We start from the raw sequence: 14,857 nt of genomic DNA, 5'->3' as shown, positions 1-14,857 counted from the left end.
AGAGTATCATTCCAGGATTTGAGGGTCATTCCTCAACAATCTCAGGCCAGCAAAAAAGGCAGTTTCAGAGCAGAAATAAAGCCTATCCTTAGCTCAGGTTTCCCGTCCTGTGTCTGAACCATTACAAATCAAAATTCACATGCTCCTGAGGCACAGCCACATAATAAACAACAAGTAGCAACATGCAGGAGTTTTGTTACAGTCTGGAAGAAAAAAAAAGCCACAATGCCCTCAGTGGTTTTGGGCTTTTTTCTTAGTTCTGCCTCATGATAAAGCCCTCATACATTAAAACTGACACATACTCTGAGATACCTTTTCATCCGTAGTTTTCTTCTTGTAGACTATGGCAGCATTTTCAGGCTGAGCAGTGATTTCTTGCCAGAAAAGCAGCCAAAGGTAGGCTTAAGCTTTCATGGGTTGTCTGTTCCTATTTTCCACCAGTTGCTTGAAACTGAAATAAAAATACTGACCACCCAACTTGAATATTTTTAGGACTGGTGTGCTTTTAAAAGATAACACTAAGAGCACTTTATGTACACCACAGAATTTAGTAAATGCCTTTTTATTTTTTTCAACTGCGATGTATAAAACATTTTGACCTCACAATATTCTCTACCAGCATCTGGCTTCATCATTCAAATTATCTCATATTATGCTGGGGGAAAGAAAAAAAAGAGATCATAAACAGACATTTTAAGCACAGGGCTCAAAAGGCTAGGAGAGCCCTACAGGTAACTTCAGCTCTAAATCATTTCTTTGGGTCTGCTCAAGCTCAGCAGGTTGTGCAGCCTGTTTGGTAGTTTATGCACAACATGGTGCTCCAGGATGTACCATTCCACGCAGTTCTTCTATAAACCATGTGCAGGGAGAGGTGCTTCAGAAAAGTCTTATGGTTAATTGGTCTTCAGTGTACCTTTGAGTGGATGGATGGATTATATAGCACCAAGGACATCTTTGCCTGCTGGGCGATGCAAATTTGCACACTGCCCTCCCCTTCTCCCTTCCTGAGTGCCTCCAGGAGCTGCAGAGCAGTGGGGCTAACACTTGCCACGCACATGCTTTTTCCCCCAAGCGGCGAGGTGTGTGCAGGAGAAAGTGTTGAGGGTTTATATGTAAAATATCGTGGCAAGTAAAATTTAAGATGGTGAGGTTGCTAGGGTGCTCTCTGAGAAGCCAATGCGAGTGCTGGGGGCAGAGCTGGCAGTGTGCGTGCTGGGAGGACTTGCTGCAAGGCTCTTTGCCTGTGGGAGTGGTGCGCCTGCGTGCTGTGAGCATTCCTGTCTTACCACAGAGAAGCATTTCCAGGCAGAGGGGTTGGCTGTTGATGTGGTATGATAGAGAAGCTTGTATATATTGGTATATGAATGGTCCTGTTAACACTGCAGAGCATGTTAAATACCTTTCAAATCCTTCAGGATAAGAGATGCCATATAAATGTAGCAGACTATTGTGGAAAAATTCTTATCTGTGCTGACTGTATAGATGTATCTTCTCCGTTAGTGCCAGTGAGGTCTCTGACTCTAGCAGAAGCAGGTCAGGACACTTTATTTTTGTGGAAGGTATTTCTGTGTGATGTATAGTGCTTGTGGAATATCACTGCTTTGACCTGCTCTTTTTGTGAAAAAGAATAGTATGTTTTACCTTTATTAATTTGGTCTGAAAATACTTTTGCTTGACCTTAGCAAGGTACAATAATTAAAACCTCCCAAGTACTGCCGCCTTTGTGCTAATTTTTGCCCTGGACGTGGACTTGGACATGGGTGATTCCCTTTGGACTCGCACACTGTGACTGTCCTTACGCAGCAGCTGGGACTTTTTCAGCTACCGGCTTTTCTTTCCCCTTTCTTAGCTATGGGTTTTGTGTATCCTTTTGTCTCTATCCTGTCACAACAACAACACAGAGCTGAGGTCAGATTTTACATCTGAATCCTTTCCTCAAACAACTGCATACTGTTTTCCTTCCCGATTCCACAAATCAGTACAATAAACTTCATCAAGCACTATATAACGATTCCCTTTTAAATAGCAAAATGTTTTCTCTGGCTCCTGTTTGTGTTACTCCTGGTGACTCAAAGGTCTGTAAAGTCGCTTCCCCTGTGAGGCTCAATCTCAGTGGGATGCTTTAGCAGCCTGCAGTTTGGATGCATGTGAACAGACGTGTGCTGTTTTCCAAGGCAAGCACCCATTTGTTAGTGCGAGCTGCTCCTCTCTGCGGGGTCTCTTCCCTATTGAACTTTTGAACCACCGAAGCAAATCGAATCGTGTAGCTCTACAAAATGGAAACTGGGATTTGGGCTGCGTGAAGGAAGTGTTCCAGCTTCAGCGCAGTTGTCTGGGGAAACAAAGCCAACAGAGAAACACATTGTCCTGGATGACTAAAGAATAAGGGCCTGTTAAACGGATCTTGTCTCTCAAGTTTCTCATGTCTGTCTTCTGTCGTCTCTTAGGTGTGACTGCATATATAAGATGATAAATTTTTGCAAGATTTTTCCTGTGTGACTGTGATTGCTGAAATCTGTGCAGTGCCTGCTAGTACGGTTTCCAGGATTGGTGAGAGAATGGGAACCAGTGCCAGAAATAATAGCCCTAAGTTTATAAAGGCCATACGTACTTTCAGTCTTGTGACAAGGGAATGTACCAGTTCTTACAAATGGGACTCCTTTAGATCTCTCCACTTCCCAGGCTCCCTACACACCACCTCCGCCAAGGCAAAGCACGTGTGTGCTGCCCTGCAAGCCAAGCAGGTCCTCTAGACGTATCAGGCCACATGTGAGGGCACACCCAGTAGCCACAGAGAGCAGAGGGGCATCTCGAAGCAAAGGGTCTGGCAGGCAGGGTATCTGTGGGCTCCCAGGGCAGCTCCTCTCCTCCCCCAGCAGCCCAAGCAGTGGATGCAGCTGAGCAGAGCAGGACAGGAGCAGTGGCAGTGCACCTAGCTGCTGACAGCAACTCTAGCAGCAATGCTGAGCAGAGGTGGTGAGGGAGGATTTGTATGAGCACACTTTAGTCCTGACAGGTCGAGTTCAATGAAAAATGGAGGCAGGATAAGAAAAAGGTTTCTCTTTAAGCCTGTAAATAATAATAGAAGAAATGGATTGATTTGTTATTGTTGAAACAACTTCTTAAAAATATTGGCATGAAACTGCCCTTTGGTGTATGTTTCAGACCTACCACTTCCCTAAAATGAGTTTAGGATGACCACACCTGCCCTCAGGAATGCTGTGTCGCTGGAGTCAAAGTTCAAAAAGAAATCCTAACCAGAGGCATTTCCATGGCCAGCTGAGTTGTCTATTGGAGTAAAGAATACTTCTTAGCTGATCTTTGGTGGATTTCTTTTCCAGTAACACATTAGCTCAAATCTTGTTGCATTTCAAGTCTGTCTTCCTCAGAACAATGTCCTCAGGCTTGAGAGGACAGCACTGATTCAAGTGGGCTCATCTAAAATGCCTTCATCTTTCGCGCAAAGGTGCTTACAAGCTTATACAACAGCAGCGAGTCATTCACATAGGATCACATTTTTATTCACATAGCAAAAGTAAAACTGGTGTTCTCTGCCCCCAACTCCAGCATTGCCAATATGCAGGACACATATAATGGACGTGCTTTATGCCCTGGAAAACATGAATTATTAGCGGGTGATGACACCTCCATAGTGGACAATCATTCTGTCATTCATTAGTATTAACTTATTTTTCATGTTCCTTTTCCTTGTTTCCAACTGGAAATAAATCTGAATGATATTTCTGCACTTGAACTGGGAGTAGGAAAGGTCAAAGGTGCTAAAAGCCCCTTTCATACGTTAGAGGCACTACAGCTTTAGGTTTGCTCTTTATCCTTAATGCTGTGTTCATTAATCCTGTTAAGGATGACATATGAGTTATACAAGCTCTAACAAGCAAACATCGGTCTATCTTTTTGAATGAGGGCGTGATTCAGCAAGTCCCTTTTGCATTTGCCTGACTGTAAGAATGCACTAATCTCACGGAAATTAGCTGTAATGCATCACTGAAGTGAGCTATTGGGGCTGGGTAAAACCTGTAAAACTAAGCAAAGTTAATTTTAAGTAACATCGACAGCTTTCACTGCAACTGTGATTCATATCTTCTGTCTCTGGCTGTAATAAGTTCCAGGTACGTAGCCAAGGTCAGCCATCTAGGTGGAGCTGGTCATTGGAGAGGATCTCAAGACGACAATGGGGTAGAATGAGAGGCCTGTCCAACTACATTGACTGTAGAGGGAGCTTAGATAGTTGTTAGACTAAATCTCTAACGTATACATGTCTATACACGGCCAGCGAGCTAAATCCTACCGAACTCCTCACTCTAGTGATTGGCTCATGTCAGATGTATAATCAGACCACATTGTTTAAAAAAAAACAAAAAAAACAAAAAAAAAAACACAAGAAGAAAAAGGCACATCAAGCAAAGGATATATGGCAGCACAGTATGCAGCCTTTGTTTTTTAACCAGCTCTTTGTTGGTTTCAACTAATTATCAACACCAGAAGATAAACTAGCTTTTAATTTTAAATTATTTTTAAATATCTAGAAATAGCACTTAAGTCCAGTAAGCAACCATGTTATAAACCCCTTGAAAGCAAGGACATTCAGATTTAATGATTTTTGCAGGGCACTAACTTATTTCATTGTGTTCAAGCAGAGATCTCTACATACTGCAAACTTGAAGACAACATAAAATAAATGTGTCCTATGTCAATATAGTTGCTTAATCATCTTCCTGGAATTATTCTGTACTGAATGATGTTTGGATCTACAGATACACTGTGTGTTATAGCAGATTGACTGTAGACAAAACAGAAAATACGTGTGCTAAAATTTGATACAGAAATCAATAAATCATGTGTCCGTTTAAATATAATGAAAGTAAAGGCTCATATTGATCTACATCAACTCTAATTAGAGTTGCATGGTATTCTCTTTTGAAAAAAAGCAGAATAGCTGCTGCTGAGTGAATTGTAGGCATCAGATATTACATAGCTAGCTCCCACTGCAGTCAGTCAGAGGAGCCAAAACAAGTAGGGAGCCATAGGACTTTACCAGCTTCTACAAAATGGTGTCTGTGTGAAAGCTGGGGTTTTACAGTGTATTTTCTACAGCTCAAGTGTTCATTGCACTTTTCATTGGTAAGAAAAATTTTTGAAAAATGTAGAAGGGAATCCCATCTCTGAGCTGAAAATATTGGCATACTTTGCAGTTTATTTAAGGTTTTGATTTTAGTTAAACTTGCTAAGTATGCAATAACAGGACCTATGGTGCCAACACATTCTGAGGAGAAGTAAAACTCTTCCCAAGATAACGTCTATCTCCACTTTACTGTGACACTTAATTTTTAAAATAAGGTATCTAAATGCTTTGCACACTTACATGCACTAATTTGCTGAAATGTGCTGCTCCTCTTGCCTGTGGATGCTAGCTGTACCTGCCCTCTGCAGCCTTCCTTCAGCCTTTTCTGTGCAGGAGAGCCAGTGTGCGTAAAGCAGCCTCCTCCAGCTCAAAAGCTTGGTCAAGTGCCAGGATATCCAGAAAGGCAGAAAGTCCAAAATCCTCTTTGGCTTCCTTTGCAGCTTGTTAATTCATACTTCATTTTTATTTGTGACTTTGGCTTCAACATGATATGTATCCAGATTGTCTGGGTTGGGAACACTTTATCATCAAAACTTGCAATTGGCACGGTGTTATTTTGCCCTTGACTATAGGTTTCTATTTGATGGTCTTCCCAGGGCTTGTGCAAGGTGGTGTTTTCCAAAGTGATGTTACAAAGAGGACTGTGAAACAGAGAGAAGCCAGTTGTCAGGCTTGTAGGGTGCGTAACATACCCCTGTGTGAGAAGGGTCTCTGGAGGTGGGGATGCAGGGCAAAGTGTAAGCCCTCTCTGTGGGCTCAGAGTGCATGCTTACTAGGGAAATTCTGCAGTTTGCTTTATCCCAAAGAGTCTGAAAATGCCTATATGCATTTTCTCTTCAAAATGGCTATCTTGTATTTAAGACAAGGATAGGAGGGACCACATTCAAAGAATAAACAAAAGCCTGGGGAGAAAAAGCGGGAAGACGGTGGTTGAGCAGCATTTTTCTCCCTCTTCATTTGCCCTTTCCTGTAAAGTAACAAACCTTAGGTATGGAAGCGAGTGCTGCTCTGCACTTTATATATATGCTGAGGTAGCAAGGTACAGCACTACATGCAGGACCATAACATAGATTCCAGGGGCATCCCATCAACTGTTTTACCATTATCTGTTCTTGTGAAAACCAGAATTCCTCAAAAATGGAAGACCATGTCTCTTCCCTCAGGCCAAACTTCTCCAAATTTCTTTTAAGATCTTATGCAAAAAACATGGAACAAGTCTGTAAGATGAGACTAGTGGGTAGAAATCAGGTGAATAGCAAAGCAGATCTGGCTATAAGTTCAGAAACCCCCACACCTTTTTCTTTGGAAGAAAAAAGCTACCAGAACCAAGCATCTCTCTTGAGCATATTACCTGACCCTGAAGAAGATTAAGAGTTGCTTTCTTCTAGCATTGTATAAAGTAAGTTGCTACAATAAACTTAGCCTCTCCCTACTTCACCTGTGCGTTTTTCCTCAGGACTTTATCTTGCTTCTCTTGCTGTAAATTTAGAGAGACAGACAAATTACTATCACATGTGGTACCCTCACCGCTAGGGCTGTGCCAAGGGCCTTAGACTCTCAGCCCTGGTCTGTCAGATAAATTCTTACTTCGTTAATCATTAGGCTGTACCATAGCTCAGTGCAAAGTAAGTGCTGCTTTGGGTTATCTGTGGTGCCACCAGTGCATCTTGCTCTTCTTGATTCTAGTAGAAGCTCTAATTTCTTGTTGCATGTTATCAGAGGATATCAGGTCATCCTTTATACACAAGCTTTTCACAAGTTAAATCTGTACGTTCTTCAAAAGACGAGCAAAAGGCTCATTTCCATGCCATGCCCCAGCAAAACTGCTTTCCTGACACAGTGCAGGACTATTGATAAGCATTGGTAAGCATGGAAACATACATTGGTCTATTTTATTGGGTTATTTGGAGCTTGAAGTGGAGGAGCATGCACCAATGGCTAATGCGCCTGACTGGAGTACTCCTGAATGGAGTATCACACCAGTGGCTAATGCTCCTGACTGACGTTTATACAGAAAAACATTTTGGTACTTACTCTAGGAATGGACTGTGTGGGTAGGTCTCTTCTCTGTCCCTGAGAGTAGCCGAGGAATGCTGTACTGTTCATTCACCACATCTTCAGATTTTTCTCTTAATCCTCTAAGAAATGCGGACAAATCAATTAATGAAAGTTGCACTTTGGAAACAATACATCTTCTTTCCCTTATCAGAGGGAATTTTGTGTGCCATACCTCCAAATGTACTAGAAAATCCATGCTTTTTTAATATCGCCTGTTCTTTGTGTTTATTATTGAATTCCTTTTTTACACTGATTAAGAAGTACTGGCTGCCCACAAAAGATTAAGAATCCATACGGATCACTTATCCAAGCTCAAATCTTGTATACAATTAAAATCCTCCTGCAATTTTAGTTACACTTTGAAATTCAAATGGATTAAGAGAAAAGCTCCTTAAGGAGATTGCAATTAGTTGGATATTTTATTGTATGTAAATTGTACATACATGCTTACAGACAGATGTGCATAATGTGATAGTTTGCTTTATCAGAATCATAGGTGGATTTAGAAAAGTACCCAGTTCCAAACTAGCAGAAAGTTACGCAGGACCTCTCCCTCCACTGCAGATAAGATCTGTGTTTTGGCCTTGTTCTTGAAAAATCACAGATACTCAGTGTTAGTTTAAATTCATGTACAGAGGCCATGTTTCATGTCTAATAGCCTTCAGAGCAGCACATTGGAGTTAAGAGGTGGAATGCTGCTGTATTTCAACAGGAACTGGGCAGCTAGCTATTTCAGAGCCCTTGGAAAATCCCTGTCCAAATGTGGAGGAATAAGACAGCTGCAAAACAGATTAAAAACTTTGGAACAACTTTTATGAACATCTGAATGTGCAGTGTTTTTAAGGTCTTTCCTGTCCTAACTGTCCCCTCCCATTCAGCGCTAAATGCATCCTCAGCTCTGTGGAGTAAAATGCTGTGCTTTAAAAGCCATCACATTTTAATGGATTGAAATTTTTTTTTTTTTTTTTTTTGGCCCAGGATTGAAACTAACTTCTCTTGGGCTTTGAGGCAGAGTTAGTTTTCAAGAAAAGATCTATATTTTAATGTAGGCAGCAGACTAGAAATGCCAGCTCTCTGAACCTGTTCAACAGTATAACACTTCAGAATAAGTCCCAAGACAGAATGGTTGCTGGTCAGAGAGTAGAAAAAGTAATTAAAGGTGTTTAATAGGTGCATGTATCAAATAGCTCTGTGGTTTATCACATAGTTGTACAGTTTATCGCAGGAATATCACTTCCAGGCATTCCTGGCTGTATGTAAAATATGCATGCTAGCCCTGGCTTTTTTCCACTCGAATATAATGTTTCATGGGAACAGCAAAAACTGTAGAAGTCTGAGATCAAAACTGAATGTTATTTCCAAAATACCAACGGTACACAGAATGCTGTCATGGAAACCTTCCTTTCAGATCCCTTAGCATAATCGGCAATCATCCCACTATGCTGTGGAAGTATTAATCTGTCACCACACCAGACTATGTAGTCTATAAATTGTAGTCAGAATAAAAATACAGATTTTCCTTGCATGATACTGTTTTTCATGGACAAATGGTGCAGCCTGCTTTTCATTCCTGAATATCTGGCTATACATTACAAAGATATGTGGGATCAGATGGACTTTGTTTCCTTAAGAAAACTGGAATTTTCTCTTTCCTCTGAACCCCATGTTAATATCAAAAGCTACTACAGTTTCATGAACACTTTTGAGCTTGCTGTTGACTTGGGGTACAACTCCTACTTGATCATGCTACTCACAGGTGGTTTTGTTTATCCTTCACAAAATCCTTGTAGTTATTAGTTATATTTCCTGAAGTAATTTGTCTTTTTCCAGACAATACAAAGAGACCTTGTACCAAATTTCCAGACAATAAGTCAAGCAAAAATTTCTTGTGTTTATCAAGTGCAAAGAATAGGCAGATTAACCCATTGTAAAGATATAACATGACAGGGATATTTAGACTGAGTGTGAGAGGCAGAAGTAGCAGAGAGTTTTTGTATTTATATGAAAGATGAGATGAAGTTTTGCAATTACATAATAAAAGGGTTTCTATTGTGTCAGATTCATTTCCAAGTCACAAACCTCAGAGAAAATCCAAATTCTTGAATGAGAGACCACAAAGCTATTCAGATAGATAAGCTATGTGAACACAAGTATCAGCTTCCTTTGGACTTGATATATTTAAGTGAAGGGGACAATATGTTCAAGCATGCGTCATAGTATGGTTTTAGTTGCATCTTCAATTTTCAGGCAGAATAGAAATGCTGAATCAGGGCATTTGGAATTTATTGCAGGGAGGCAAGAGGGAAATCATAGATCTTTTCTTGGTTTGGGTTTAGATTGTTCCCAGTAGCTTATTCCTACAATATGTAAGTGAAATTTTTTTTATGCCTTTCAGTGCAGGTGGTTCAGTGCCTAAAGGGCATCAATGAATATTGAAACAGATTGCACTAACCAGAATGTGTATTAAAAACAAACCCAAACCCCTCAAAGTTTGCGTGATGGAAATACAGTGATTCATAAGTCTTAGTTATCATGAACATGATAAAAGAAAAACAGAAAGATATATGATCCTCTATGCCCATATAGGCACTGGAGTTAATCTCTCTTCCCCCTATAGGAATAGTATCTTCTGAAACAGTCCTAGGAAATGCTACAAGTCATTCTAACCTAAAACCTTATTAAGATTGTCCATTATTGTAGGTCTACCTCTAAATAAAAAGCCAACAGAATGTCAAATATCTCTTTTCTCATGCTGCATGTTTGCAATCACGTGTTCGAAATTAAGTCATATAAATGATACAGTTTGGTGTAGGACTTTCCTAGGTCTTACTGCACAGTAAATAAAATCACAAGAAAATAATCAGATGGGCTACACAAAACCATCAATCATATAAGATCCTAACACAAATAAGGAGCTGCCAGAAATTAGTTTTCTGTGAGCTGGGCTACAAAGAATAAAGAGCTAAGAGGAGGAGATAATGGGCTTGGGAAATCTCACAGAAGTTAATGGTGCTTGTAGCACTGTGTGGTATCAGCTTTGCTCTGTGGCCTCTTATAAAAGATTATCACAATGCCACAGGAGGGACATGGAAGGTGATGGTATCTGTGCGCTGTGGAGTAGTGGGGAACACAATAAAGTCTACTTTTCACTTTGGTTTTTGGTCTGACATAGCATTTGTGACTGCCTCTTCCCCTGTCTACCAGATCTGTTTTTCAGGTGGTGAATACTACTAAGCTTTATGCCAAAGATGTTAGGGGATAAGTTTCCCTTGTGTTTCTGTACAAGTTGGACTAAGTAAATCTTGAGAAAAAGAAAACTCTTAATTTACTTGCAGGCTGAATAGACATATCTGCTGTGTTCTTACTCTATGCTGTGTTGCTTACTCCCCAGCAAAAAACATTTTTGATTACTCAGCTTGAAAGATCTCTTTATACTGACTGACCACTGATCCCTGTTCTCAACTTCTGTTCTAGTTATGTTGTGATAGTTGCAACAAAATGAGATAAAAAAGAAAAGGAGTAAGTTGTATGAGTTTTCTCTGCCAGATTTTTGGTGGCTTTCCTCGTTCATATCAGAGAGAATACTCATCCTACCTGACTTAAAGCGGTACATGGGGTATATTGGGAAAGAAAGGCTCTTTCTCAGATCTTTTCCCCCCCTAAAAAAGAGATCCCAAATAAGAATTTCTGACTTTCTATTCAATATTTAAATCGCTCAGAAGCTCCAGCAATTTTTGGAAGAGGTCTTCTGCCTTCTGCTTTCATTTCCTCCCTTTTAATAGGAAACTCTTTGTTCCTGCATCTCAAAGTGAAGAAAAGTACACTTCATTAAGCCTGCAATTGTTTAGAACTCAGAAGTGTAGACTGATTAGCAAAAACTCTACAATAGCTCTTATAATGGAGAGCTTTAAATAAATGGGTTTTAAACTATTCTTACAGTTTCTAGTGCTTTTTATACAGTCTAAACATGATGTGTACGCTATTCTTTGACTCTGCTGTGTTCCTGGAGGGGAATGAATCGGAATATTCTGAATGCCTTATGTAACGTATTTAGAGAACTTTTTTGTTTGTATCTTTGTTTGAATTTCTTGGACGGAATTAATTAATGGCAAAGTATAAAGGCCAACTTTGAAATCCTAGCTGACTTATACACTAGAGCTCAATTTGTATTCTACATCAAGGAAATGTTTGGATTTGAAAGAAGGACACCATTATCAAAAAGATTTCTGTAGATGGCTCTGTTCTTCAGAGCGCCATCTCTTTGCTACAGAAGTGCGGTTTTAACATTTGGGTAATTCAAAAGGAAATTGATTTTTTGACAGAGTACATATTTAAATCTTTATTAAAAATTAAATGTAGAACAGGAAATAGTAACTGATTTAGGATAGGAAAAAAAAAATTATAAAGGTTGGATTTGTTTAAAACAATGTTAATTTCAGAGGAAAGGTAGAGAGAATAAAGTCTCTAGCCCGCGCTTTTATGGTCCTGTAGAAATCTGATGGGGTAACAGCTTTTAGGAAAAAGAAAGATTGTTCTTCCTTTCATATCTATATTTGCATTGCAATTTTGTAACTATATTCCTTTGTACAGTAGTACACTACTGTAGTAATATGTAAGGATTAGTTTCTCAGGGGGTATAAATTTGTTGAGCTTAATTGAAGACAGTGGAATAAAGTTAATTTACATCAGCTTCCAAAGAGTTTGATCAACTGATCATTGCAGCAGTGGGGAAGTTGGCAAGAGAATCCTGCCCTTTGTCTTTGCAGAAAAGGGGTTATTCATGAAACGCTACATTCTGTTTTACAGGCAACTAAAGCACTATCTTACAGTATGTTAGCATGTGTGCTTCACGCCTCTGCCCGCTCCATTGTAGGACGGGCAGAGGAGAGCAGATGGAGGTCCTGCTTGCACACCTACGCTTTCCTAGACTTCAGGTTCTACAGGGTTTTCCTTGTAGGCAAAGCAACTCTGCCTAAGTGATAACAGAGGAAATGAAAAACACATAATTTGGGGCTATAACACATACACCAGCTTCTGTTAAAGCTACTGGAATTTCCCCAGAGTATACTGTAGGAGCAACATTAGCTCTTGGTCTGTATGTGGTGGGGCCCAAGGGAAGTTTGACATCCAGTATTTGTAGAAGACTAGACCAGTACCTGTATTATAGCTGTAGGAGGCAGAATGATCAACAAGGAAGGCTGGGGGTTTTAAGTCCATGCATATTAAGTTCAGGAAGTACAGGGGAGCTTTTTCCAGTCTAGAGATCTCAAAGCTTGGAGAGGGCCAACCTTGCTAATTTTTTTCTGAATCTGTTTTTTTTTCTGATCTATTTCATGTGTTCTCAGGCCTTGAAGTTTGTGCAGTCACTCAAATCTGTGCAAAGTCAGCGTAATGCTCTGGTAGCTCCTAATATAGTGCTAGCAGTAGGGTATTAAGACTTCTAGGTAGATGAAAGATCTTGTCTTTATGTTTTCCAGGATTATCCTCCCTGTCAAAGTGAGATTAGACAGGAGGGACTAGAGTGTTGATAACATCTTTTATGCTTTTGAATATTTGTAGGGTAGAGGGAGGATTGGTTGAGATGGTCTTTTCTGGTTTTAAAATAATTTTTCTCCTCACACTAGTAACTCTTTTTTTTTTTTTTTTCTTCTCAAATATTATGTATTTTCTGCCTCATTTACTTATCTCTGTGGTGCCTTGGCATGGTCCTGAGAAATGTTAAACACTGTCCAGTCTGTGTCTTTAGAAACAGTGGAACATTAAAGACAATTTTGTAGCATCAAACGCTGAGTGAAAATATTTATCGCAGTCCCATCACATTCCCTTGTCCTATTTCTCTGATACCGGCAAACTTCCATATTCCTACAAGAGATAGGGAATTAGGATACAGACAGTAGCTGGTGTACAGAAAGTAGCCCAGCTTCTCTGGCCTATTCAACACTGGGCAATCATGGATTTCCTCCAGAGCTGTCGAGAGTGCTGTGGACAAGCCAGTGTTTATACTCCTGCAGTACAATGTGAGCAGTGGCACAGAAAGGCTGCTGGGCTCCTGCCAAAGGGCCCCACAAAGGCAGCCAGATCATCTCCCTGCAATGCAAATACGATGACAGTGGCGGCAGGGGAAGCTTGGTTGTGCAGCCACCTCCTCCTGTGTTCCCTGCTCGCCCTCCCCAGTTCTGGTACGGGGAGAGTATAAGTACTGAGAAGGAGGTCACCAGGAGTGCTGACTGCAAAGAAATTTGGGGAAGCTGCTACCTTCAGAGCTTAAAGCTCACACCCACATGACTTTGGGATAGGACTAGTAGCATCCCAGGACCCTTATTGACCCTTCACTTCGGGTGTGTTTGGTGTTTGGCTAGTGGCCAGAGTGGGCAGGACCATTCCCAGCATAAGGCCCCAACACAACTTTCAACAAAACCTCTCTTCTCTGTGCCCGAATGAGGGGACTGGCGGGAGCTGGGGGAGGAGCAGCAGAAGGGCAGCAAGGAGCCCTGTGCGAGGGGAAAGGCCCACTGAGAAGTTGCCATCTCCAGTGTGAGCGAGGGCGGCTCCTCAAGCAAGGATCCCAGCCGGTCACCCTGTGCACAAGGTACAGCAGTCTTGGGGCAGAGGGAGACTGGAAAGAGGGAGGAAAGGGAACTAGAAAAGAGCTGAGCAACTAGGAGAGGAAGGTGATAAAGAAAGCAGAGAAACCAGGAGTGAGGGGCTTGGAAGAACAAGACCCGCTGCCTGCAGGGAAAATGAGGTTCAATAAATGAGGTTCAATGAGAAGCTCAGATATGTGGAAAGTAGGCAATAGTGATGCTGTGTGGAGCAGGAGGAGAATTTATTTTAGAATTAATGGCTTGATGCAATCCTGAGTATACAATGACTGAGGGACTGGAGTGGGAATACCCACATAATACAGGCAAATATGATCTGCATTTTTCTTTAAATTTTTACTCTGCTGACATTAAGTATTTTTGTCTGGTTCCCACATGTCTACAGAGTTTAACAATATAAAATTATATTCTTCTACATTGCTGATCTTGTCCTAAGCCATGAAGTTGGAAAACTGTCTAAAAACAACTTTCAAAACCAAAAATTTCCCTTCCTGAAATCAGCAAGTAAGGGATTCACATATCTCAGTCCATCAGCTTTCCCATCTGTTCAAAAGGTTATGGCTGCTTCCATGAAATGAATACATGTATTTATTTATTTATGTATTTATTCATGGAGGAGAGGAGTATATGATTTGGGAATAAGAGGAAGGGAGTACATGATTCAGAAATAAGATGTAAGGGATGGTGTCCTCTTCTGAATGGATGGTTAGACCTGCTCTTTAGCATGTGACAAAGCTCAAATATGATTTGTTCTCTTGGACTTGAATGCCTTTGGATCCCAGATGCTCAAGAATAAAGGTTTTCTTGTTTGTTTGTTGCTTGTTTTCTGAGTGAAGTTTTATTTATTTATATACATGCAGAATGATCTATTCTACTGGGTGGGATGTCAGACTATTTATTTTGGCACCTAGTTTGAGAAATACGTGCTTTTACTGTGCAACTGAAGTGTTTTTGCTTCAAGTCCCCTTACGACTGTAAAACCCACCGGAGTAGTGGTTCACAGCTAAACGAAGAGTGAATAGTACTTGGCTTTATAAATTTCTCAACACTTTCC

The 14,857-nt window shown here is 40.6% G+C and overlaps 1 protein-coding gene across 2 annotated transcripts in view; it reads left to right on the top strand.

The window, feature by feature from the left end:
• Nucleotides 1–14,857, top strand: part of PHYHIPL (phytanoyl-CoA 2-hydroxylase interacting protein like) — a 135,620-nt gene that overhangs the window by 62,103 nt on the left and 58,660 nt on the right. Inside the window, exon 1 of one of the 2 annotated variants that reach the window (XM_087764874.1) lies at nucleotides 13,662–13,790. The exons of the other annotated variant lie outside the window; for it this stretch is intronic. The gene's annotated coding sequence lies outside the window, so the exon portion shown is untranslated. Of the gene's footprint in view, nucleotides 1–13,661; nucleotides 13,791–14,857 lie in introns of those variants that run through there. 2 annotated transcript variants of the gene reach the window in all.

This window comes from Nipponia nippon, unplaced genomic scaffold (assembly GCF_047370975.1).
Source record: "Nipponia nippon isolate SJK-2023a ecotype South Korea unplaced genomic scaffold, ASM4737097v1 scaffold_3, whole genome shotgun sequence".
Taxonomy (NCBI): Eukaryota; Metazoa; Chordata; class Aves; order Pelecaniformes; family Threskiornithidae; genus Nipponia; species Nipponia nippon.
Note: the sequence above shows the minus strand (reverse complement) of the source record. Positions and strands in the feature narration are given on the sequence as shown.